This window comes from Camelus ferus, chromosome 16 (assembly GCF_009834535.1).
Source record: "Camelus ferus isolate YT-003-E chromosome 16, BCGSAC_Cfer_1.0, whole genome shotgun sequence".
NCBI lineage: Eukaryota > Metazoa > Chordata > Mammalia > Artiodactyla > Camelidae > Camelus > Camelus ferus.
In genome coordinates, this window is record NC_045711.1 from 55,854,768 (window position 1) to 55,873,179 (window position 18,412).

Consider the following 18,412-nt stretch of genomic DNA (forward strand, 5'->3'; position numbering starts at 1 on the left):
GGTACTAGGAAACACTCTGAGAAACCAGAGTAAAAGTTTCGCCTGCAAACCATTCACTTTGTGCTAGATAAACGAAAGTCTCTCCACATGCTCAGTTCTGAGAGATAATTGTGTGTGATATCAGTACTTCAACAAACTTGTTGGGAACACAAAGTCTCCTTTAAGTTTCAATGTGCACTCCATTCATATATATGGGGAGGTACTCGCTCCAAATCAGTTTTACAGTGAAAATTGCAGGAAATACAAACATGCACTGTGAAACACACTGAGAAACCAGAGTAAAATTATAACCTGCAAACCGTTCCCTTCTTGCTTGATGAAGGAACTTCTCTCCACATGCTCAGATCTGAGAGATAATTGTGTGTGAAGCCGTCATTCACCTAGCTTGTTTTGAACACAACGATTTTTTCAGATGCCAAATGCACTCCATAAAAAGATATATGTGGAGGTACTCGCTCCAACTCACTTTTACAGTGAAAACTGCAGGAACTTCAAACCAGCACTAGGAAACACACTGGGAAACCAGAGTATAATTTCCCCTGCAACCCGTTCCCTTTGAGCTAGATGAACGAACGTCTCTCCACAAGCTCAGTTCTGAGAGATGAGTGGGAGTGAAAGCCGTACTTCAGCTAGATTGTTGGGAACACATAGTTCTTTTCAGTTTCAAACTGCAATCCATACATATATATGTGGAAGTACACGCTGGAAATCCATTTTACAGTGTAAACTGCATGAAATTCAAACCGGTACTAGGAAACACACTGAGAAACCAGAGTAATAGTTTCTCCTGTGTCCTGATCCATTTGTGCTAGGTAAATGATCGTCTCTACACATGCCCAGTTTTAAGAGATAAGTGTTTGAGAAAGCCCCCCTCCACATACCTTCTTGGGAATCACAAAGTTTCTTTTCAGTTGCAAACTGCACTCCATACATGTATATGGGGACGTTCTCGCTCCAACTCGATTTTACAGTGAAAACTGTAGGAACTTCAATCCGGCACCAGGAAACACAGTGCGAAACCAGTGTAAAATTTTCTCCTGCAAACCGTTCCATTTTTGCTAGATGAACGAAGGTCTCTCCAAAAGATCAGTTCTGAGAGATTATTGTGTGTGAAAGCTTTTCTTCACCAAGCTTGTTGGGAAGACAAAGTTTCTTTTCAGTTGCAAACTGCCATCCATATATATATATGGGGAGGTTCTCGCTCCAACTCGGTTTTACAGTGAAAACTGCAGGATATTGAAACTGGCACTAGGAAACACACTGAGAAACCAGAGAAAAAGTTTCTCCTAAACTCGTTCCTTTTGTATTAGATGAACGAAAGTCTCTCCACAAGCTCAGATCTGAGAGATGAGTGGGTGTGAAAGCTGTACTTCAGCTAGCTTGTTGGGAACACATAGTTCCTTTTCAATTTCAAACTGCACTCCATACATATATAGGGGAGGTACAGGCAGGAAATCGGTTTTACAGTGTAAATTGCAGGAAATTCAAACCAGCACTAGGAAACAAACGGAGAAACCAGAGTAAAATTTCCCCTGCATTCCGTTTTCTTTGAGCTACATGAACTAACGTCTCTCCCCTTGATCAGTTCTGAGAGATAAGTGTGTGTGAAAGCCGTCCTTCACCTAGCTTGTTGGGAACACAAGGATTCTTTTCAGTTGCAAACTACACTCCATACATTTATATGTGGACGTACTCGCTCTAACTCGGTTTTACCCAGAAAACTGCAGGATCTTCAAACCGGCACTAGGAAACACAATTAGAAATCAGAGTAAAATTTTTCCTGCAACCCGTTCCTTTGTTCTAAATGAACGAACTTCTCTCCACATGCTCAGTTCTGAGAGATAAGTGTGTGTGAAAGCCGTCCTTCACCTATCTTGTTGGGAACACAAAGTATCTTTTCAGATGCAAACAGTATTCCATAAATATATATGGGGATGTACTCGCTCCAACACGGTTTTACAGTGAAAACAGCAGGAACTTCAAACCGGCACCAGGAAACACAATGAGAAACCAGAGTAAAAGTTTCTACTGAAACCCGTTCCATTTTTGCTAGATGAACGAACTTCTATCCACATGACCAGTTCTCACAGAGTAGTGTGTGTTAAAGCCTTTCTTCAACTAGCTTGTTTGGAAGACAAAGTGTCTTTTCAGATGCAAACTGAACTCCGTAGATATCTATGGGGAGGTACTCGCTCCAACACGGTTTTACAATGAAAACTGCAGGAACTACAAACCGGCACTAGGAAACACACTGAGAAACCAGAGGAAAAGTTTATCCTGTAACACGTTCATTTTGCTTTAGATGAACGAACATCTCTCCACATGCTCAGTTCTGAGTGATAATTATGTGTGAAGCCGTCCTTCACCTTGCTTGTTTGGAACACAACGATTTTTTCAGATGCAAAATGCACTCCATGCATATATATGGGGAGGTAATCGCTCCAACTCTCTTTTACAGTGAAATCTGCAGGAACTTCAAACCGGCACTAGGAAACACACTGAGAACCCAGGGCAAAATTTCCTCCTGCAACACTTTCATTTGTGCTAGATGAAAGAAAGTTTCTCCACATGCTCAGTTCTGAGAGATAATTGTGTGTGAAAGCCGACTTTCACCTAGCTTGTTGGGAACACAAAGTTTCTTTTCAGTTGCAAACTACACTCCATACATATATGTTGGGAGGTACAGCTCCAACTCGATTTTACAGTGAAAACTGAAGGAATTTCAAACCTGCACTACGAAACACACTGAGAATCCAGAGTAAAAGTTTCTCCTGCAAACTGTTATTTTGTGCTAGATCAACAAAAGTCTCTCCATATGCTCAGTTTAGAGAGATAAGTGTGTGTGAAAGCCGTCCTTCACCTAGCATGTTGGGAACACAATGTTTCTTTTCAGTTGCAAACATAAATCCTGACATATATATGGGGAGACACTCGCTCCAAATTCTTTTTGCAGTGAAAACTGGAGGAACTTCAAACCGGCAATCGGAAACCCAATGAGAATCCAGAGCAAAAGATTCTCCTGCAAACATTTCTTTTTTTGCAACATGAACGAAATTCTCTCCAAATGCTCAGTTCTTAGATATATGTGTGTGTGAAAGCTGTACTTCACCTTCCATGTTGGGAACACAAAGTTAATTTTCATTTGTAAATTAGACTCCTTACATATATATGGGGAGGTACTCGCTCCAAATCGGTTTTGAAGTGAAAACTGCAGGAACTTCAAACAGGCACTAGGAAACACACTTAGAAACAAGAGTAAAATTTTCTCCTGCAACCCGTTCATTTTGATTTAGATGAACGCACATCTCTCCACATGCTAAGTTCTGAGAGATAAGTGTGTCTGAAAGCCGTCCTTCATATAGCTTGTTGGGAAGACAAAGTTTCTTTTCAGTTGCAAACTGAACTCCATAGATGTCTATGGCTAGGTACTCGCTCCAAATCGGTTTTACAGTGAAAAGTGCAGGAAATTCATATTGGCCCCAAGAAACACAATGAGATACCAGAGAAAAATTATCTCCTGCGATCTTTTCCCTTTGAGCTAGTCGAACGAACCTCTCTCCACATGCTCAGTTCTGAGTAATAAATGTGTATGTAAACCGTCCTTCACCCAGCTGGTTCTGAACACAAAGTTTCTTTTCAGTAGCGAACTGTACTCCATACATATATATGGGGAGGTAACCTCTCCAACTCGGTTTTACTGTGAAAACTGCAGGAACTTCAAACCGGCACTAGGAAACACACAGAGAAACCAGAGGAAAAGTTTTTCCTGCAATCCGTTCCCTTTGAGCTAGGTGAAGGAAAGTCTATCCACATGCTCATTTCTGAGAGATAAGTGTGTGTGAAAGACGTACTTCACCTAGCTTGTTGGGAACACAAAGTTCCTTTTCAGGTGCAAACTTTAGTCCATACATATATATGGGTTAGTACTAGCTCCAACACTGTTTTTCAGTGAAATCTGCAGAAAATTCAAACCGGGACTAGGAAACACACTGAGAAACCAGAGTAAAAGTTTCTCCTTGCAAACCGTTCCCTTTGCTGCTAGATGATCGAAAGTCTCTCCACATGCTCTGTTCTGAGAGATAAGTGTGTGCGAAATCATGTCTTCACCAAGCTTGTTGGGAACACAAAGTTTCTTTTCAATTTTAAACATAAACCCTTACATATATATTGGGATGTACTCACTCCAACACTTTTTTTCAGTGAAAACTGCAGGATCTTCAAACCGGCACTAGCAAACACACTGAGAAACCAGAGTAAAAGTTTCTCTTTCAAAGAGTTCCCTTTTTTTCCTAGATGAAGGAACGTCTCTCCACATGCTCAGTTCTTTGTGTTTAGTGTGTGTGAAAGCCGTACTTCACCTAGCTTGTTGGGAAGAGTAAGTTTCTTTTCTGTTGCAAACTACAATCCATACAAATATATGGGGAGGTACTCGCTCCAACTCTGTTTTACACTGAAAACTGCAGGATCATCTAACAGGCACTAGGAAATTCACTGAGAAACAGAGTATAATTTTCTCTTGCATCTCGTTCCCTTTGAGCTAGGTCAACGAATGTCTCTACACATGCTCATTTCTGAGAGATAAGTGTGTGTGAAAGCCGTCCTTCACCAAGCTTGTTGGGAACACAAAGTTTCTTTTCAGTTGCAAACTACACTCTATACATATATATGAGGAGGTACTCGCTCCAACTGTGTTTTGCAATGAAAATAGCAAGAACTTCAAACCGGCACTAGGAAACACAATGAGAAACCACAGAAAAAGTTTCTCCTGCAAACCTTTTATTTTGTGCTAGATGAACGAAAGACTCTCCACATGATCAGTTCTGAGAGATGAGTGTGTGTGAAAGCCGTCCTTCAACTAGATTGTTGGGAACACAGAGTTTCTTTTCAGTTGCAATTTACATTCCATACATATGTATGGGAAGGTGCACGTTCCAACACGGTTTTACAGTAAAAACTGCAGGAAATTCAAAACGGACTAGGAAACACAATGAGAATCGAGAGTAAAAGTTTCTCCTGCAATTCGTTCCCTTTGAGCTAGGTGAACGAACGTCACTCCACATGCTCAATTCTGAGAGATAAGTGTGTGTGAAGACGTACTTCACCTAGCTTGTTGGGAACACAAAGTATCTTTTCAGTTGCAAACGGCACTCCATACATGAATATGGGGAAGTACAACCTCCATACACTGTTTTCAATTGAAACCTGCAGCCACATCAAACAGGCACTAGGAAACACTCTGAGAAACCACAGTAAAACTTTCTCCTGCAAACCGTTCCCTTTTTAGCTAGGTGAACAAACCTCTTTACACATGCTCAGTTGTGAGAGATAAGTGTGTGTCAAAGCCGTACTTCACTTACCTTGTTGGGAACAGAAAGATTCTTTTCAATTTCAAAAAACACCCCGTACATATATATGGGGAGTTACTCTCTTAAACTGTGTTTTTCAGTGAAAACTGCAGGAAATTCAAACCGGCTCTAGGAAACACACTGAGAAACCAGAAAACAAGTTTCTCCTGCAATCCGTTCACTTTGAGCTAGAAGAACGAACGTCTCTCCCCATGCTCAGTTCTGAGAGATAAGTGTGTGTGAAATCCGTCCTTCACCAAGCTTGTTGGGAACACAAAGATTCTTTAGAGATGCATATTGCACTCCATACATATATATGCGGAGGTACTCGCTCCAAATCTGTTTTACAGTGAAAACTGCAGGAAATTCAAACCGGAACTAGGAAAAACCCTGAGAAACCAGATTAAAATTTCTCCTGCAATCCGTTCCCTTTGAGCTATTTGAACGAACGTCTCTTCACATACTCAGTTCTGAGAGATAAGTGTGTGTGAAGACGTACTTCACCTTGCTTGTTGGGAACACAAAGTTCCTTTTCAGTTGCACACGGCAATCCATACATGTATATGGGTTGGAACAAGCTCCAAGTCGTTTTTACATTTAAAACTGCAGGATCTTCAAAATGGCACTAGCAAACATACTGAGAACCCAGAGAAAAAGTTTCTCCTTCAAACCGTTCCCTTTGTGCTAGATGAACGAAAATGTCTCCACATGCTCAGTTTTTTGTTATAAGTGTGTTGAAAACCGCCCTTCAACAACTTGATGGGAACAGAAAATTTCTTTTCAATTTCAAACAACACCCCATACATATATATGGGGAGGAACTCGCCTCAACTCTGTTTTCAAGTGAATACTGCAGGAAATTCAACCCGGCACTAGGAAACACACTGAGAAAACAGAGTAAAATTTCTCCTGCAACACGTTCCCTTTGAGCTAGATGAACGAAAGTCTCTCCACATGCTGAGTTATGAGAGATAAGTGTGTGTGAAATCCGTTCTTCACCAAGCTTGTTGGGAACACAAAGTTTCTTTTCAATTGCAAACTGCACTCAATACATATATATGGGGAGGTACCCGCTCCAACACTATTTTTCAGTGAAAACTGCAGGAACATCAATCCGGCACTAGGAAACACAATGGGAATCCAGAGCAAAAGATTCTCCTGCAATCCTTTCATTATGTGGTAGATGAACGAAAGTCTCTCCACATGATAAGTTCTTAGAAATAAGTGTGTGTGAAAGCCGTACTTCACCTAGCTTGTTGGGAACACAAATTTTCTTTTAAATTTCAAACAACACCCCTTACATATATATGGGGAGGTACTCGCTGCAACTCTGTTTTTCAGTGAAAACTGCAGGAAATTCAAACCGGCTCTACAAAACACCCTGAGAAACCTGAGTAAAAGTTTCTCCTGGAACTTGTTCCCTTTGTGCTAGATGATTGAACCTCTCTCCAAATGCTCATTTCTGAGAGATAAGTGTGTGTGAAAGCCGTACTTCACCTTCCGTGTTGGGAACACAAAGTTTCTTTTCATTTGTAAACTAGACTCCTTAAATATATATGGGGAGGTACACGCTCCAACTCGATTTTGAAGTGAAAACTGCAGGAACTTAAAACAGGCACTAGGAAACACACTGTGAAACACAGTAAAATTTTCCCTGCATTTCGTTCCCTTTGTGCTAGGTGAGCGAACGTCTCTCCACATGCTCATTTCTGAGAGACAGGTGTGTGTGAAATCCGTACTTCACCTAGCTTGTTGGGAACACAAAGTTTCTTTTCAGTTGCAAATGGAACTCCATATATTTATATGGGTTGGTACAAGCTCCAAATCGTTTTTACAGTTAAAACTGCAGGATCGTCAAACTGGCACGAGCAAACACACTGAGAAACCAGAGTAAAAGTTTCCCCTTCAAACCTTTCCCTTTGTGCTAGATGAATGAAAGTATATACACTGGCTCAATTCTGATAGATAAGTGTGTGTGAAAGCCGCCATTCACCAAGCTTGATGGGAACTCAAAGTTTCTTTTCAGTTGCAAACTACAAACCATACATATATAAGGGGAGGTACCCGATCAAACTCGATTTTACATTGAAAACTGAAGGAAATTCAAACCGGCAATGGGAAACACACTGAGAAACCAGGGCAAAATTTCCTCCTGCAACACTTTCCTTTGTGCTAGATGAACGAAAGTCTCTCCAAATGCTCAGTTCTGAGAAATAAGTGTGTGTGAAAGCCGACTTTCATGTAGCTTGTTGGGAACACAAAGTTTCTTTACAGTTGCAAACTACACTCCATACATATATATTGGGAGGTACACGCTCAAACACGATTTTACAGTGAAAACTGAAGGAAATTCAAATCGGAACTACGAAACACACTGAGAAACCAGAGTAAAAGTTTCTCATTCAAACAGTTGCCTTTTTTGCTATATGAAGGAACGTCTATCCACATGCTCATTTCTTTGTCATAAGTGTTTGTGAAAGCCGCCCTTCACCTAGCTTGTTGGGAACACAAAGTTTCTTTTCAGATGCAAACTGCACTCCATAAATATATATGGGGATGTACTCGCTCCAACTCGGTTTTCAGTGAAAACTCCAGGATCTTCACACAGGCATTAGGACACACACTTAGAAACCAGAGCAAATGTTTCCCTGCAAACTGTCCCTTTATGCACGATGAACAAAAGTCTCTCCACATGTTCAGTTCTGAGAAATAATTGTTTATGAAAGCATTCCTTCACATAGCTTGTTGGCAAAACAAAATTTCTTTTCAGATGAAACTGCACTCCATACATATATATGAGGAGGTACTCGCTCCAACTCGGTTTTACAGTGAAATCTGCAGGAATTTCAAATAGGGACTAGGAAACACACTGAGAAATCAGAGCAAATATATCTCCAGCAACCTTTCCCTTTGTGTAAGATGAATGAACGTCTCTCCACATGCTCAGTTCTGAGAGATAATTGTGTGTGAACGGCGTACTTCACCGAGCTTGTTTGGAGCGCAAAGATTCTTTTCAGTGGCAAACAGTACTCCATACATATAATGGGGAGGTACTCGCTCCAACTCGGTTTTACATTGAAAACTGCAGGAACATCATAACGGGACTAGGAAACACACTGAGAAACCAGAGTATAGGTTTCCCTTACAACCCGTTCCCTTTGTGCAAGATGAACGAAAGTCTCACCACATGCTCAGTTCTGAGAGATAAGTGTGGGTGAAAGCCGTCCTTCACCTACCTTGTTGGGATCAGAAAGTACCTTTTCAGAAGCAAATTGTACTCCATACATATATATGGGGATGTACTCTCTCCAAATCAGTTTTAAACTGAAAACTGCAGGAACTTCAAACAGGTACTAGGAAACAGACTGGGAAACCAGAGTAAAAGATCTCCTGCAATCTGTTCCCTTTGAGCTAGGTGAACGAACATCTATCCACATGCTCAGTTCTGAGAGATAAGTGTGTGTTAAAGCTGTACTTCACATAGCTTGTTGGGAACACAAAGTTACTTTTCAATTTCAAACAACACCTCTTACATATATATGTGGAGGTACTTGCTCCAAATCTGTTTTTCAGTGAAAACTGCAGGAAATTCAAAACGGCTCTAGGAAACACACTGACAAACCAGAGTTAAAGTTTCTCCTGCATCCCGTTCCCTTTGTGCTAAATGAATGAACGGCTCTCCACATGCTCAATTCTGAGAGATACGTGTGTGTGAAAACCGTACTTCAACTAGCTTTTTTGGAACACAAATTTTCTTTTCAGTTGCAAACAAGACTCCTTACATATATATGGGGAGGCACATGCTCCAACTTGTTTTTTCAGTGAAAACTGCAGGAAATTCAAACCATCACTATGAAACACACTGAGAAACCAGAGTGAAATTACCTCCTGCAACCCGTTCTCTTTGTGCTATATGAATGAACGTCCCTTCACATGTTCATTTTTGAGAGAAATGTGTGTGTGAATGTCGTTCTTCACCTAGCTTGTTAGAAACAGATATTTTCTTTTCAGTTGCAAAATGCACTCAATACATATATATGGGGTGGTTCTCAATCCAACTCGATTTTACAGTGAAAACTGCAGGAAGTTAAAACCAGCACTAGGAAACACACTGAGAAACCAGGGGAAATTTTCTTCTGCAACACTTTACTTTGTGTTAAATGAACGAACGTCTCTCCACATGCTAAGTTCTGAGATATAAGTGTGTGTTAAATCCGTCTTTCACCTAGCTTGATGGGAACACAAAATTTCTTTTCAGGTGCAAAATGTACCCCATAAATGTATATGGGGAGTTAATAGCTCCATACACGGTTTTACATTGTAATCTGCAGGAACATCAAACAGGCACTATGAAACACACTGAGAAACAGAGTAAAATTTTCTAATGAATCCCGTTCCCTTTGTGCTAGATGTACGATTGTCTCTCCACATGCTCATTTCTGGGAGATAATTGTGTGTGAAAGCCTACTTACACCTAGATTGTTGGGAACACAAAGTTTCTTTACAGTTGCAAACAAGACTCCTTACATATATATGGGGAGGCACACGCTCCAACTCGTTTTTACAGTGAAATCTGCAGGAACTTCAGACCGGCACTATGAAACACACTGAGAATCCAGAGTAAAAGTTTCTCCTGCAACTCTTTCCTTTGTGCTAGATGAACGAAAGTCTCTCCACATGCTCAGTTTTGGGAGATAAGTGTGTATTAAAGCCGCCCTTCACCTGGCTTGTTGGGAACAGAAAGCGTCTTTTTAATTTCAAAATCACCCCATACATATATAGGGGTGGTACTCGTTCCAACTCTGTTTTTCAGTGATAACTGCAGGAAATTCAAACCGGCACTAGGAAACAGACTGAGAAACCAGAGTAAAAGTTTCTCCTTCAAACAGTTGCCTTTTTTGCTATATGAAGGAACGTCTCTCCACATGCTCAGTTCTTTGTGATAAGTGTGTGTGAAAGCCATACTTCACCTACCTTGTTGGGAACAGTAAGTTTCTTTTCTGTTGCAAACTACAATCCATACAAATATATGGGGAGGTACTCGTTCCAACTCTGTTTTACACTGAAAACTGCAGGATCTTTTAACCGGCACTAGGAAACACACTGAGAAACAGAGTAAAATTTTCTCCTGCATCTCGTTCCCTTTGAGCTAGGTGATCGAACGTCTCTCCACATGCTCAGTTCTGAGAGATAAGTGTGTGTGAAATCACTACTTCACCAAGCTTGTTGGGAACACAAAGTTTCTTTAGAGTTGCATATTGCACTCCATACATATATATGCGGAGGTACTCGCTCCAAATCTGTTTTACAGTGAAAACTGCAGGAAATTCAAACCGGAACTAGGAAAAACACTGAGAAAGCAGATTAAAATTTCTCATGAAATCCGTTCCCTTTGAGCTAGGTGAACGAACGTCTCTCAAAATGCAGAGATCTGAGAGATAAGTGTGTGTGAAGACGTACTTCACCTAGCTTGTTTGGAACACTAAGTTTCTTTTAGGTTTCAAACGGCACTCCATACATTTATATGGGTTGGTACAAGCTCCAAATCGTTTTTACAGTTAATACTGCAGGATTTTCAAACTGGCACTAGCAAACACACTGAGAAACCAGAGTTAAAGTTACTCCTTCAAACCGTTCCCTTTGTTCTAGATGAACGAAAATGTCTCCGCATGCTCAGGTTTTTGTGATAAGTGTGTTGAAAACCGCCCTTCAAAAACTTGTTGGGAACAGAAAGATTCTTTTCAATTTCAAACAACACCCCATACATATATATGGGGAGGTACTCGCTTCAAATCTGTTTTTAAGTGAAAACTGCAGGAAATTCAAAACAGCACTAGGAAACACACTGAGAAACCAGAGTAAAAGTTTCTCCTGCAACACGTTCCCTTTGTGCTAGATGAACGAAAGTCTCCCCACATGCTGAGTTATGAGAGATAAGTGTGTGTGAAATCCGCCCTTCACCAAGCTTGTTAGGAACACAAAGATTCTTTTCAATTGCAAACTGCACTCCATACATATATATGGGTAGGTACCCGCTCCAACACTGTTTTTCAGTGAAAACTGCAGTAACTTCAATCCGGCACTAGGAAACACAATGGGAATCCAGAGCAAAAGTTTCTCCTGCAATCCTTTCATTATGTGGTAGATGAACGAATGTCTCTCCACATGCTCAGTTCTTTGATATAAGTGTGTGTGGAAGCCATCCTTCACCTAGCTTGTTGGGAACATACAGTTTCTTTTCATTTGTAAACTAGACTCCTTACATATATATGGGGAGGTACACGCTCCAAATCGATTTTGAAGTGAAAACTGCAGGAACTTCAAACAGGCACAAGGAAACACACTGAGAAACACATTAAAATTTTCCATTGCATAACGTTCCCTTTGTGCTAGGTGAAGGAACGTCTCTCCACATGCTCATTTCTGAGAGATAGGTGTGTGTGAAAGCCGTCCTTCACCTAGCTTGTTGGGAACACAAAGTTTCTTTTCAGTTGCAAACTACACTCTTTAAATATATATGGGGAAGTACACGCTCCAACTGGTTTTTCAATAAAAATAGCAGGAACTTCAAACCGACACTTGGAAACACAATGAAAAACCAGAGCAAAAGTTTCTCCTGCAACCCTTTTATTTTTTGCTAGATGAACGAAAGAATCTCCACATGCTCAGTTCTGAGAGATGAGTGTCTGTGAAAGCCGCCCTTCACCTAGCTTGTTGGGAACACAAAATTGATTTAGAGTTGCTTATTGCACTGCATACATATATATGCGATGGTACTTGCTCCAAAACTGTTTTACAGTGAAAACTGCAGGAAATTCAAACCGGAACTAGGAAACACACTGAGAAACGAGAGTAAAAGTTTCTCCTGCAATCCGTTCTTTGAGCTAGGTGAACGAACGTCTCTCCACATGCTCAGTTCTGAGAGATAAGTGTGTGTGAAGACGTACTCACCTAGCTTGTTGGGAACACAAAGTATCTTTTCAGTTGCAAACGGCACTCCATACATGAATATTGGGAAGTACTAACTTCATACACGTTTTTCAATTGAAACCTGCAGGAACACAAAACAGGCACTAGGAAACACACTGAGAAACCACAGTAAAACTTTCACCTGCAATCCGTTCCCTTTTTAGCTAGATGAGCAAACGTCTCTCCACATGCTAAATTGTGAGAGATATGTGTGTGTCAAAGCCGTACTTCACAAAGTTTGTTGGGAACACAAAGTTTCTTTTCAATTTCAAACAACAACCCTTACATATATATGGGGAGGTACTCACTTAAACTGTGTTTTTCAGTGAAAACTGCAGGAAATTCAAACCGGCTCTAGGAAACACACTGAGAAACCAGAAAAAAAGTTTGTCCTACAATCCGTTCACTTTGAGCTAGATGAACGAACGTCTATCCACATGCTCAGATCTGAGAGATAAGTGTGTGTGAAATCAGTACTTCACAAATTTTGTTGGGAACACAAAGTTTCTTTACAGTTGCATACTGCACTCCATATTTACATATGCGGAGGTACTCGCTCCAAATCTGTTTTACAGTGAAAACTGCAGGAATTCAAACGGAACTGGGAAAAAAACTGAGAAACCAGAGTAAAATTTCTCCTGCAATCCGTTCCATTTGAGCTAGGTGAACGAACGTCTCTCCCCATGCCCAGTTCTTAGAGATAAGTGAGTGTGAAAACGTACTTCACCTAGCTTGTTGGGAACACAAAGTTTCTTTTCAGTTGCAAACGGCACTCCATACATGTATATGGGTTGGTACAAGCTCCAAATCGTTTTCACAGTTAAAACTGCAGGATCTTCAAACTGGCACTAGCAAACACACTGAGAAACCAGGGTAAAAGTTTCTCCTTCAAACAGTTCAATTTGTGCTAGATGAACGAAAATCTCTCCACATGCTCAGTTTTTTGTGATAAGTGTGTTGAAAACCGCCCTTCACCTAGCTTGTTGGGAACAGAAATTTTCTTTTCAATTTCAAACTGCACTCCATACATATATATGGGGAGGTACTCTCTCCAACACGGTTTTTCAGTGAAAACTGCAGGAAATTCATTCCGGCACTAGGAAACACATTGAGAAACCAGAGTAATTATTTCTACTGCAAACCTTTCCTTTTGTGCTAAATGAACGAAAGTCTCTCCACATGCTCTTTTCTGAGAGATAGATGTGTGTGAAAGCCGTCCTTCAACTAGCTTGTTGGGAACACAAAGTTTCTTTTCAGTTACAAATGGCAATCCATACATTTATATGGGCTGTTACTAGCTCCAAATAAATTTTACAGTGAAAACTGCAGGATCTTCATACCGGCACTAACAAAAACACTGAGAAACCAGAGTAAAAGTTGCTCCTTCAAACCGTTCATTTGTGCTAGATGAAGGAACGTCTCTCCACATGCTCAGTTATTTGTGATAAGTGTTTGTGAAAGCCACCATTCACCTAGCTTGTTGGGAAGAGAAACTTTCTTTTCTGTTGCATACTACAATCCATACAAATTTATGGGGAGGTACTCGCTCCAACTCGGTTTTACAGTGAAAACTGCAGGACCTTCTAACAGGCACTAGGAAACACACTGAGAATCAGAGAAAAAGTTTCTCCTGCATCTCGTTCCCTTTGGGCTAGGTGAATGAAAGTCTCTCCACATGCTCATTTCGGAGAGATAAGTGTGTGTGAAAGCAGTCCTTAAACTAGCTTGTTGGGAACACATAGATTCTTTTCAGTTGAAAACTACATTCTTTACACGTATATATCGGGAGGTACTCGCTCCAACACGGTTTTACAGTGAAAACTGCAGGAACTTCAAATCGGCACTAGGAAACACAATGAGAAACCAGAGCAAAAGTTTCTCCTGCAACCCTTTTATTTTTGCTAGATGAACGAAAGCCTCTCCACATGCTCAGGTCTGAGAGATAAGTGTTTGTGAATGCCGTCATTCACCTAGCTTGTTGGGAACACAAAAATATTCTTTTCAGTTGCAAACTGTACTCCATAGATATATATGTGGAAGTACAGGCTCCAACACGGTTTTACAGTGAAAACTGCAGGAACTTCAAACCGGAACCAGGAAACACACTGAGAAAGCAGAGTAAAAGTTTCTCCAGAAACCCGTTCATTTTGTGCTAGATGAACGAAGGTCTCCCCAAATGCTCATTTCTGAGAGATAAGTGTGTGTGAATGCCGTCCTTCACCTAGCATGTAGGGAAAACAATTTTTCTTTTCAGTTGCAAACTACACTCCATACATATATATTGTGAGGTAATCGCTCCAACTCGGTTTTGCAGTGAAAACTGTAGGAACTTCAAAATGGCACTAGGAAACACATTGAGAAAACAGAGTAAATGTTTCTACTGCAACCCGTTCCATTTGTGCTAGATGAACGGAAGTCTCTCCACATGCTCAGTTCTGAGAGATAGGTGTGTGTGAAAGCCTTCTTTCAACGAGCTTCTTGGGAAAACAAAGTTTCTTTTCACTTACAAAACGGCAATCCATACATGTATATGGGGTGGTACAAGCTCCAAATCGGTTTTACAGTGAAAACTGCAGGATCTTCAAACCGGCACTAGCAAACACACTGAGAAACCAGAGTAAAAGTTTCTACTTCAAACCGTTCCCTTTGTGCTAGATGAAGGAACGTCTCTCCACATGCTCAGATCTTTGTGATAACTGTGTGTGAAAGCCGCCTTTCACCTAGCTTGTTGGGAACACAAAGTTTCTTTTCAGTTGCAAACTGCACTTCATAAATATATATGGGGAGGTTCTCGCTCCAACTCGGTATTCAGTGAAAACTGCAGGATCTTCAAACAGGCATTAGGACACACACTGAGAAACCAGAGCTAATGTTTCCCTGCAAACTGTCCCTTTGTGCACGATGAACAGAATTCCCTCTACATGTTCAGTTCTGGGAAATAATTGTTTATGAAAGCATTCCTTCACATAGCTTGTTGGCAAAACAAAATTTCTTTTCAGATGAAACTGCACTCCATACATATATATGAGGAGGTACTCGCTCCAACTCAGTTTTACAGTGAAATCTGCAGGAACTTCAAATCGACACTAGGAAACACACTGAGAAATCAGAGCAAATATATCTCCAGCAACCTTTCCCTTTGTGTAAGATGAATGAACGTCTCTCCACATACTCAGGTCTGAGAGATAAGTGTGTGTGAAAGGCGTACTTCAGCGAGCTTGTTTGGAGCGCAAAGTTTCTTTTCAGTGGCAAACTGTACTCCATACATATAATGGGGAGGTACTCGCTCCAACTCGGTTTTACATTGAAAACTACAGGAACATCATAACGGGACTAGGAAACACACTGAGAAACCAGAGTATACTTTTCCCTTACAACCCGTTCCTTTGTGCAAGATGAACGATATTCTCTCCACATGCTCAGTTCTGAGAGATAAGTGTGGGTGAAAGCCGTCCTTCACCTACCTTGTTGGGATCAGAAAGTACCTTTTCAGAAACAAATTGTACTCCATACATATATATGGGGATGTACTCTCTCCAAATCAGTTTTAAACTGAAAACTGCAGGAACTTCAAACAGGTACTAGGAAACAGACTGAGAAACCAGTGTAAAAGATCCTCCTGCAATCCGTTCCCTTTGAGCTAGGTGAACGAACGTCTCTCCACATGCTCAGTTCTGAGAGATAAGTGTGTGTGAAAGCAGTACTTCACATAGCTTGTTGGGAACACAAAGTTTCTTTTCAATTTCAAACAACACCTCTTACATATATATGTGGAGGTACTTGCTCCAAATCTGTTTTTCAGAGAAAACTGCAGGAAATTCAAAACGGCTCTAGGAAACACACTGACAAACCAGAGTTAAAGTTTCTCCTGCAACCCGTTCCTTTGTGCTAAATGAATGAACGTCTCTCCACATGCTCAATTCTGAGAGATACGTGTGTGTGAAAACCGTACTTCAGCTAGCTTTTTTGAACACAAAGTTTCTTTTCAGTTGCAAACAAGACTCCTTACATATATATGGGGAGGCACACGCTCCAACTCGTTTTTTCAGTGAAAACTGCAGGAACTTCAGACCGGCACTGTGAAACACACAGAGAATCCAGAGTAAAAGTTTCTCCTGCAACCCTATCCTTTGTGCTAGATGAACAAAAGTCTCTCCACATGCTCAGTTTTGAGAGATAAGTGTGTATTAAAGCCACCCTTCACCTGGCTTGTTGGAAACAGAAAGCGTCTTTTCAATTTCAAAATCACCCCATACATATATAGGGGTGGTACTCGTTCCAACTCTGTTTTTCAGTGATAACTGCAGGAAATTCAAACCGGCACTAGGAAACAGACTGAGAAACCAGAGTAAAAGTTTCTCCTTCAAACAGTTGCCTTTTTTGCTATATGAAGGAACGTCTCTCCACATGCTCAGTTCTTTGTGATAATTGTGTGTGAAAGCCGTACTTCACCAAGCTTGTTGGGAACAGTAAGTTTCTTTTCTGTTGCAAACTATAATCCATACAAATATATGGGGAGGTACTCGTTCCAACTCTGTTTTACACTGAAAACTGCAGGATCTTTTAACCGGCACTAGGAAACACACTGAGAAACAGAGTAAAATTTTCTCCTGCATCTCGTTCCCTTTGAGCTAGGTGATCGAACGTCTCTCCACATGCTCAGTTCTGAGAGATAAGTGTGTGTGAAATCACTACTTCACCAAGCTTGTTGGGAACACAAAGTTTCTTTAGAGTTGCATATTGCACTCCATACATATATATGCGGAAGTACTCGCTCCAAATCTGTTTTACAGTGAAAACTGCAGGAAATTCAAACTAGAACTAGGAAAAACACTGAGAAAGCAGATTAAAATTTCTCATGAAATCCGTTCCCTTTGAGCTAGGTGAACGAACGTCTCTCAAAATGCAGAGATCTGAGAGATAAGTGTGTGTGAAGACGTACTTCACCTAGCTTGTTTGGAACACTAAGTTTCTTTTATGTTGCAAACGGCACTGCATTTATTTATATGGGTTGGTAGAAGCTCCAAATCTTTTTTATAGTTAATACTGCAGGATTCTCAAACTGGCACTAGCAAACACACTGAGAATCCAGAATAAAATTTACTCCTTCAAACCGTTCCCTTTGTGCTAGATGAACGAAAATGTCTCCGCATGCTCAGGTTTTTGTGATAAGTGTGTTGAAAACCGCCCTTCACAAACTTGTTTTGAACAGAAAGATTCTTTTCAATTTCAAACAACACCCCTTACATATATATGGGGAGGTACTCGCCTCAAATCTCTTTTTAAGTGAAAACTGCAGGAAATTCAAACCAGCACTAGGAAACACACTGAGAAACCTAGAGAAAAAGTTTCTCCTGCAACACGTTCCCTTTGTGCTAGATGAACGAAAGTCTCTCCACATGCTGAGTTATGAGAGATAAGTGTGTGTGAAATCCGCCCTTCACCAAGCTTGTTTGGAACACAAAGATTCTTTTCAATTGCAAAAAGCACTCCATACATATATATGGGGAGGTACTCGCTCCAAAACTGTTTTTCAGTGAACACTGCAGGAACTACAATCCGGCACTAGGAAACACAATGGGAATCCAGAGCAAAAGTTTCTCCTGCAATCCTTTCATTATGTGGTAGATGAACGAATGTCTCTCCACATGCTCAGTTCTTAGATATAAGTGTGTGTGGAAGCCATTCTTCACCTAGCTTGTTGGGAACACACAGTATCTTTTCATTTGTAAACTAGACTCCTTAATATATATGGGGAGGTACACGCTCCAAATCGGTTTTGAAGTGAAAACTGCAGGAACTTCAAACAGGCACTAGGAAACAAACTGAGAAACAGAGTAAAATTTTCTCCTGCATATCTTTCCCTTTGTGCTAGGTGAACGAACGTCTCTCCACATGCTCATTTCTGAGAGATAAGTTTGTGTGAAATCACTACTTCACCAAGCTTGTTGGGAACACAAAGTTTCTTTAGTGTGCATATTGCACTCCATAAATATATATGCGGAGGTACTCGCTCCAAATATGTTTTACAGTGAAAACTGCAGGAAATTCAAACCGGAACTAGGAAAAACACTGAGAAAGCAGATTAAAATTTCTCA